The sequence below is a fragment of the Varanus komodoensis genome, unplaced genomic scaffold (genome assembly GCF_004798865.1).
Source record: "Varanus komodoensis strain SLA01 unplaced genomic scaffold, ASM479886v1 scaffold141, whole genome shotgun sequence".
In the NCBI taxonomy this organism is placed as follows: domain Eukaryota; kingdom Metazoa; phylum Chordata; class Lepidosauria; order Squamata; family Varanidae; genus Varanus; species Varanus komodoensis.
In genome coordinates this window covers 126542-135543 of record NW_025335413.1, presented here as the reverse complement: position 1 = coordinate 135543, position 9002 = coordinate 126542, and the positions used below count along the sequence as shown (strand labels likewise).

The following is a 9002-nucleotide window of genomic DNA, read 5'->3' as shown; positions in this document are numbered from 1 at the left end:
GGCATCTTGACCCCAAATCCCCTGAGCAGTCCTTTCCCAGAATTCCCTGTTTGCTGGCCTGGTTGTGCCTTGCTCTCCCATTTCTGAGATCCAGGACAGCCAATGGAAGGATCTCTTGGTCTTTCAGGCAGTTTCTTTCTCAGGGCTGCCCGTGCCAGCACTGCAGCTGATGCCTGCAATGGAAACACTTCCTTCAGCATCTCTGGTACACCCTGAGCTGCCCACGTCCACCCTACTCTTTTCCTACCATCCATTCAGACCCCCAACCAGAACAGCTGCTCCCCCTTCACCCTCCCTCTTGCATAGCAGAGGCAAATGGAAACCAGCCTCAGACAGGGGATCCCTAGCGATTTGGGTTGGGAGCTACGGTTCTCGTCCCTCCTCAGCCATGGGGCTCCCTGGACGACTCTGGGCTCTCAGCCTGGCCTACCTCGCAGGGCTGTTGTGGGGATAAAAGGCTGGAGAACCTGGCGAGTCGCCTTGGGCTTCCCGCGAGAGGGAGAAAAGCGGGGAACACGTGCAGCGCCCCACGCGCCCCCGGTGCAGCTCCGCCCCTCGCGCTGCACGCGAGGAAGCCCGCAGGCCCGCCCCGAAGTGGGCGGGGCGGGAGACCGCCGCTCTAGGAACGCGCTCGCTCGTGTTAACCCCCGCGGCGACGCGCGGCGGGCTCTTGCTCCGGGACGGGCGGACTGCAAAGCGAGGGGCAGCCCAAGCCCTCCCCCCTTCAGGGGAAAATCGCTCCTCCGCGACCCGGTGCAGGTCGCCCCCGCCGCCAGAGACCCTCGGGCTGCTCCCGGCTTCCCTCCACGCCGTCGCTTGGTCTGCGATCGGCGTTTGCCCCCGGCAGCGGCGCTGCCCGCGGGGCTTTTTCTGCTTGCTTCTCCTGAGCACAGGTGCGCATGTCCGCCCGAGGAACTCCTTGCCACTGCAACGCGCGGGTGCGTGAGCCGCCCTTGTCCGCTGCCGCCAATTCGCTGGGCACGATCCTGCGCCCTAGGCCTGGCTGCGGGTTGCTACCTGAAGGTTGCTCGACCTTGCTACGTGCTGCACGAAGGCTCGCCCTCTGCTCCACGGCCCTGCTCAGCCCTTGCAAACGCAAGGCTCGGGCTTCCTTAGGTTGCGGCCAAGTGCTTCCCAGATCTAGAAACTACAGTGCGTCGTTGGAAGGCTCTGGATTCACGGCGGTACCTGGAGGCACCTGTCACCTGCGAGGCCAGGAGCACATACCCTGAGGAGGGGTTGTGTTAAGGAAGCCAGTAGTCAGGAACTGGTTAGCATGTTGGACTCAGGGGATCCAGGTTCACATCCCCATTTAGCTGTGAAACTTACCTGTGTAACTTTGAACCAGTCTCTGACTCTGATGTATGTCGCAGGAGTATTTGAGGATAAAATGGAGAGGATGCAAATTATGTAAGCCACCTTGGGTTCCTTGCAAGAGGCGAGATTTAAATGTAATATATTAAGTATAATTATAATTTAACAAGACTTTTATCTATCTTGTGAGAGCCAGTGTGGTGCAGTAGTTAAGAGTGTGGGACTGGGATTCAGACAAACTGGGTTCCAGTCCTTGCTCAGTCATCAATCCAGCTGGGTGACCTCGGGCCAGTCAGACTTGCAGCCCAATCTACCTCATAGGGCTGTTGTGAGAGAAAGAGAATGATGCAAGCTGCTTTGAGAAAAGAATGAAAAGTGGGATATAAATCTAATGAGTAAACACATAAATACCTACGATCAATGGAACAGAACTGGTGTTTTGATTGGTTTTGAATCTGCAGTGGTCATTTTTAAAAACAGAAGCACATCCTTCTTCCTCCTTCCTGAGGTGAGAGGGAACTGGGGAGCTGCATATGCCTCTAATATGTTCTATTGTATTTCAATGTATCTTATTGTGTTGTAAGCCGCCCCGAGGCTTCGGCAAGGGGCGGCATCGAAATGTAATAATAATAATAATAATAATAATAATAATAATAATAATAATATATAAACCTGACTGTTGTCATCCCTACCATGAACTACTGCGATGCATTGATTCAAATGCTGCACTGGTGCTCTGAAGATCCAAGTTTCAGGCCCACACTCACCATGAATCCCACTACGTGACTTTGGGCCAGTCACTGCCCTCAGCCTAGCCTACCTCACAGGGTTGTTGTTGAGAGGATAAAAACGGGGTGAAGGAACAGGAGGCTTATGCAAGCTGCCTTGCACAAAAGAAGGAAAGAGCAGGATGCAAATGCAATAAAGGCATAGAATAATCTAATAAAAGATATGCTGGAAAAACTTTCTGGTTTCTCGAGAAACTACCTGAAGGGATCAGCTGCACAGACCAGCTCCCTTTGGGGAGGTGGGAGGTTTTCTTCTCAGCTGCCCGACCTGCAGCTGCCTCCCCTGGCTAATCTTGAGGACTCTTTCAGGCCTCCTGAAACTGCAGTCCTGACGAAACAAACAGGACTCAGCGGACCCAACTACAAGCTTCCCGCCTCACTCAATGAACTGCCCTTTTGCACCGCTGACGTCTCAACCCGGAAGTGAAGCACTACTTCTGGCCGTAGAGCTGTTACCTAGGTTACCTCACGCCAAGCCTCGTCTCCACCAGCTCCCCACGAGCCTGAGAAACCGCCATACATCACTTCCGCCCGGTCTCAAGATGGCGGCTGATTATGAAAAGACCGTATAGACCATAGAGATGCTCGTCTCCATGGCAGAGGCATAGAGCTGGAACAGGTGGAGACTTATACAGGTATAAAGTTTAGACCAGCCTTTAAAGACTAATACTTTTAGCTACTTAGCTTACAACTGCCAGGACTCGCAGCAAGCTTGACACAAAACCATGCTTACAATCAATGATGGGAATTGGAGTACAACAGATCTGAAAGACCCTAGTTTGGAGAAAGTGCTTCTCTAGGAAGCCAGACTTTCTCACCTTAATTTCTTAAATTGAGTGCGCCATAGAAACATCAGGGCAGCTAAACTTAAGAAAGGTAGAGGTGCTTTTGTGTGTTGCTAATGGAACTTTGCTTTACGCCATAGTATATAAACTAGAGAATGGGCTAAGTGGTATAGTCCCCACTTGGCCATGATGATCTCTGGGTGACTTTGGGTCAGTCGTTACTTTCAGTCTCATCTACCTCACAGGCGTGTTGTGAGGGTATAGAGGAGAGAACGCACCTTCTTGAGCCCCTTGGAGGAAAGGTGGGACACAAGCATAAGAAATAGAAGAGATGATCCAGAAGCAAGACAGCACAAGTACCAACTTCTGAGGTGAACACCACTCCCCAGCCATGTATTGTGGCCTAGCGGTCCTGACTCCTATTACCACATTTCCAGTAAATCACATCAGTGCAGAGAGACAACTCACTTCCTGCAAACCCCACATGCACAACCCCTGCAAAGCTCTGGCTGTAGATCCTCCCCATCCAGGGGCAGTTCACCTCCCCCGCAAGGTACCCACCGAATTAAAACCTGAGTAAGAAGACACCCTGCCCTGACATCCACATGGGCCATGGAGTACAGGGACCACAATTGCTTCTCCACTTCACTACAACCACATCTCTCCCTTATTAGCGTGCAAGCATCCTGAGGTGGAATGTCCCCTCTCTCCGCAACTGGCAAATCAGAAAGGAAAATTGGATAGTGAAGGTGGAATCAGTTAAGACGAGAATATTTGACCTTTGGAAAAAAAAATGTGTTCAGATTCCAGCAATGGTTATGAGTGTCTGGCACACGATGGAAGATGGCGTTACATTAAAGTGTCATACAGCGGAATAGCCAATGTACATAATACTTTCATTTTCAACCATGAGATGATGTTATTGCTATTGCTATTGTTTCTATACCGTCTGATAGCCAAGGGCTATGAGGAGAGACTGAGAGAGCTGGGCATGTCCGGCCTTGAGAAGAGAAGACTGAGTGGGGATATGATAGCACTCTGTAAGTACCTCAAAGGCTGTCACAAAGAGGAACCAAAAGACCTCTCTCCAATGTAGGTCACAGAACAACAAAATGAAACTGCAGCACACAGATTTATGCTAGACACCAGGAAAACATCCTGAATGTCAGAGCCCTGCGACAGTGGAACCAGCTGCCTGGAGAGGTGGGGGGCTCTCCCACACTGGAGACAGTCAAGGCGAAACTGAGTAGGATGGTGTGACCTGGTGTCCTGCACCAGCAGGAGGTTGGACCTGATGGCCTTCATTGCCCCTCCCAACTCTACTATTCTATGATTCTAAGAGAAGAGGTTTGTTCACTTACATTTTGTGCCACAGTAAAAACATTTTGCACCTCCACAGTGTTGAGTATCTTGAAGGTATCACAGAGTAACAAGGTAAATTAAATGCATTGCAATTCCAGGTGTAACATCCTGAAGCAAAGGCGAAAAGCAGGGGGGAAGTTTCAGCAAGGCACTGTACTTGTTGAAAAGTGGCTTTTCTCCCCCCCGCCACCCGCCGTCCTTTTATTATTATTTTTAAATCCGAAAGAAAAAAAAACATAAATACAACACATCACAACGATAATGATATAACATACAAAAACTCAATTAATAATTAGAAAAGTAAATGATAAAGTGCTCCCACCACCCCAGAGACCAATACTACATCCGCTTAATTCACATATTATAACAATTAATAATATATAATATACATCAATTATATCCCTATCCCCTCTTTTGGCTTTTCTTGAATGATGAGATCTTTATGCCGACCTCTGCTGGTAGCATCTGTCCCAGTGAACCAAAATGAAGGTCCTTCAGGGCTAAAAGGTGATAGTAGAAAAAATGAAACTCACAAGGGCAGAGCCGGTTTATAGATGGGATGCAAGTAATTCAGACTTCATAGTTTGCGGGCAGAGGTGATGGCCTGGCAGGGCTGAAGTCCAGAGTCTTTCGTCTGATGCCTCGAAGCTCAGCTGTTCATCCCCTGCTGCCCCTGGGCACTTGCTGATCTCCCTTGGATCTGATCCTCTTGGCTTACCTGGCCTTTTGCCTCTTTATTCTTCATCTGCTGACCCCTCATCTCTCAGATTTTCAACCTGAAGGGTTGTCATAAAGCCCTAAACGGCTTGGGTCCTGGTTACCTGAAGGAGCGCTTACATCCATATATGCCCAGCCGCCCCTTGAGATCTGCGGGAGAGGCCCTTCTCCGGGAACCCTCCGTGAAAGAAATCAGGAGGGTAGGTACTTGAAGGAGGGCTTTCTCAGCAGTGGCGCCTAAGTTATGGAATGCGCTCCCCAGAGAGGTCCGCCTGGCGCCATTGTTATTTGTTTTTCGGCACCAGGTGAAGACCTTTTTATTTAAACGTCATTTTAATTGTTAACAATATTTGCTTATTTATCTGGCCAGGGCGACTTCTTTTACACTGTTATTTATTTTATATTGTTAATTTTATATTGTTATTTTTGTATTTTATTGTATTTTATTGTGTTGTAAGCCGCCCCGAGGCTTCGGCAAGGGGCGGCATAGAAATGTTTTAATAAATAAATAAATAAAATAAAATAGTTTTTCTATAGGTTTGTCCCTTTATCTCTCCCAAACCTCCCATCAGTCAGCGTTACAGGATGACCCCCGGGTTCGAGTGCTTTGTGAAAGGAAGAATAATAGCCCTGTCTCTTTTCTTTCACACCGTGCAGTATTTAAACACTTCTCTCGTGTCTCCCTTTCCTTGCCTGTTTTTCTAAGCTTGACAGTCCCAGCCCTTTGACCCTTTTGTGGCTGTTCTCTGCACTTTTTCCAACTCTACTCTCTGTTTTTTAGTGTAGGGACTAGAACTGTTCACAGCATTCCAAGTGCAGTTACACCAAAGAGGAGAATGTGTTGGAAGTTTTATTTTCAGTTCTTATCCTAATTCATGTCCTTTTCACAGCAGCTGCACATTGGCTTCAAAACCCCAAGATCTTTTTTTTTTTTTTTTTGGTCACTTACTGTCACTCCAAATCCTACCAGTTTATACTTGAAGTTGGGATTTGTGGTGTCAACATGCATCACTTTATACTTTCTTTTACTGAACCTCATTTGCTATTTTGGGGCCCATCCTCCCAGCTTGGAGAAAGCCCTTTGGAGCTGCTGCTAGTTCGAAACACCCTAAATGATAATTGTTCCCAAAGCTGCCCGTTAAGTACTATTACTGGTAAAACTAACAAACCATTGATTCATGGATTCATAGAATCATAGAATAGTAGGGTTGGGAGGGGCAAGAAGGCTACAGGGTTCAGGCTGGTGCAGGACACTAAGTCACACCATCCTACCAGATGACGGTCCAGTTTTGCCTTGAATGTCTAGTGTGGGAGAGCCCATCACCTCTCCAGGCAGCTGGTTCCACTGTTGTATTTCTCTGACAGTGAGGAAACTTCCCAATATCTAACCTGAATCCGGGTTGTCGCAACTTGAATTGATTATTCCATTCCCTACACTCTGGTATCAGTGAGAAGAGATCTTGACCTTCCCCTTTATGACAGCCTTTGAGGTACACCATGTCCCCCCTCAGTCTTCTCTTCCCAAGGCTGAACATGCCCAGTTCTTTCCATCCCTCCTCACAGGGCAGTGTTTCCAAACCCTGGATAATTTTTGTTGCCCTCCTCCGCACCCTTTCTCATTTTTCTGCATCTTTCTTAAATCTTGGTGCCTAGAACTGGACACAGTCTTCCTGTTTCCATATTCTGACTCATACGTTTTGGCAATGCCTGAATGCTGCTTCCTTGCAGAAGAAAGCAGATAGATAAATGTTGTGACGGAAAGCTTAATATTTATCAACACACACATTCTTCTTCTCTATCTTCTCTTGGAATTTAGCATGAAGTCTGCCTAAATGGATCCTTCACACCCTTTTGACAGCTAAAAGATGCTATGTTGACATTAGAAGGACAGTCAACCACTTAAAATAACATCATATGTGGACAACTTGATGAATTTGATATTTGAGAGGGTGGGATTTAGACATACATTTATGACAAATTCACGGATATTTGGGCTGCCCTTGTGGAAGTCTATGCATAACAATTTCAACACAATACATGCAGTATACTTGTATTCTTTGCAACCGAGTGACTCAGATGTCATGTAAGAAAACTTGGAGTTTAAAAAAGTGTTAAACTTTTATAAACTTAAAATCCTTGATTGTATAATTCACAATAAAATATTAATCAGAGAAGATAATGCTTGCCCTTTATTTTCAAGGAATTTCCTCTTTCTTTTCCCTGGTTATTGCTAGGACTAAAGAGAAAAACGCCTTTGGGCGTTCACCGTTCACCCTGCATCACCCTTCGCCATGCAATCCCTCTGTAAAAAACAGGAGACAAAAGATGTGCCATTTATACTGGCATGGCACAGAAAGGGGGACTTGAGAGGTGGATTTTAGTTGTAAAACTTTCTCTGATATTCAGCTTGCTGTGTTTAGGACCCTCATCTCTGCTCCAGAACATGTCAGTACTAATTCCCCTCTGCTCAGCACTAGTCAGACCTCAGCTGGAGTCTTGCATCCGGTTCTGGGTACCACAGTTTAAGAAAGGTGCAGGCAAGCTGGAAAGGGGTCAGAGGAGGGCAACAAGGATGATCCGGGGACCGAAAACAAAGCCTTGAGAGGAGAGAGCGAAAGAACTGGGCATGTTTAACCTGGAGAAGACTGCAGGGAGATAGGATAGCACACTTCGGTTCTTGAAAGGCTGCCACAGAGAGGAAGGCCAGGACCTCTTCTCGGTCATTCCAATGTACAGGACATGGAATAATGGACTCAGGTTACAGGAACCAGATTCCACTGGGCATCAGGGAAAATTTAATGACTCCTAGAGCAGCCCAACACTGGAACCCATGAGCTGGGAGGTCGCGGCCTCTCCCACAGTGGAGGCATTCGAGAGGCAACTGAATGGCCATCGGCGGGGGAGGACTTGACTGGGAGTCCTGCACCGAGCAGGGGGTGGGACCCAGTGGCCCCTGGGCCCCTTCCAGCGCCACTATTCTATGGCTGCTTTGTAAGCTTCATTGCCAGCAAGTAAGACCTTGCAAGTGCTTCTGCTGACACTTCAATAAACACTCCAATAAATATTGGAGGCCTTTTCCAAGTACATCCTCTGAGGGGCATTCATAGCTGGCAGCACGGGAGACAGACTTCTCAGTGGTGGCCCCCCAAGTATAGACTGTTCTCCCCACTGAGTCCTCCCCGGCACCATTACTGGCCTCCTATTTCCAGGCCTTTGATGGCATCTGATGAGGCGTGTTTGTCAGCTGTTTTTTATCAGGTCCAGGATTTTCCTGTGACTATTTTTAGCCAATTCCCTTCGTTGTTAAATTTCATGCGCTGCAGATGTGTGCTCTGTTTCTAATATCTTAGCTTTATGGCTGGCCATTTTTGTGAACTGCTCAGAGAGCTTTGGCTACTGGGCTGTTGTTCATTTTTAATCATCATCATCTTCATCAAAGTAGCCAATTTCCCTTGTCATTCCCAATCTATTTTAGGATCCAATCCTCCCAGCATTGTCTGGAAGGAATAAGATTATTTGCAGTTGCAGCCATGAGATTCTGCAATGTGGAAGGTGGGATTATAAATGCTGGGCGCCCATTGTGGAAAAAGCCACATATGTTGGTCTCCTAAGGTGGCAACTGGGCCTCAGAGGTGGGGGAAGGGTTCCACCCGTTCCTACTCATCTTCTAGCTTCTTTCCTATCCAGTTCAGCCTTCCCCACCCTTGTGCCTTCCAGACACATTTGGACTGCAACACCCAGAATTCCCAGTGCTTCCAGACACATTTGGACTGCAACACCCAGAATTCCCAGTCAATGACCCTGCTGGAAGGGAATTCTGGGAGTTGCAGTCCAAATGAAGGTCACTGGGATGGGGAAGGCTGATCTAGAGGGTCAAAAGGAAGGACTTTTCACAGGGCTTCTTTTGCCTTTCCCCCAGTTGGTCTGTATAATTGCACTGGACCTCATCCTGCCAGTCTTTACACGTCCAATGCTCATCCTGCAAAGGCTTGCAAAGTGACCCTGTCTTATTTTTGATCTGGCCACTGGTATCATT

The 9002-nt window shown here is 47.7% G+C and overlaps 1 protein-coding gene across 1 annotated transcript in view; it reads left to right on the top strand.

The window, feature by feature from the left end:
• The window catches only part of LOC123020134 (zinc finger protein 883-like), a 163832-nt gene that overhangs the window by 32782 nt on the left and 122048 nt on the right, over window positions 1–9002 (top strand). The gene's annotated exons all lie outside the window — the stretch shown is intronic.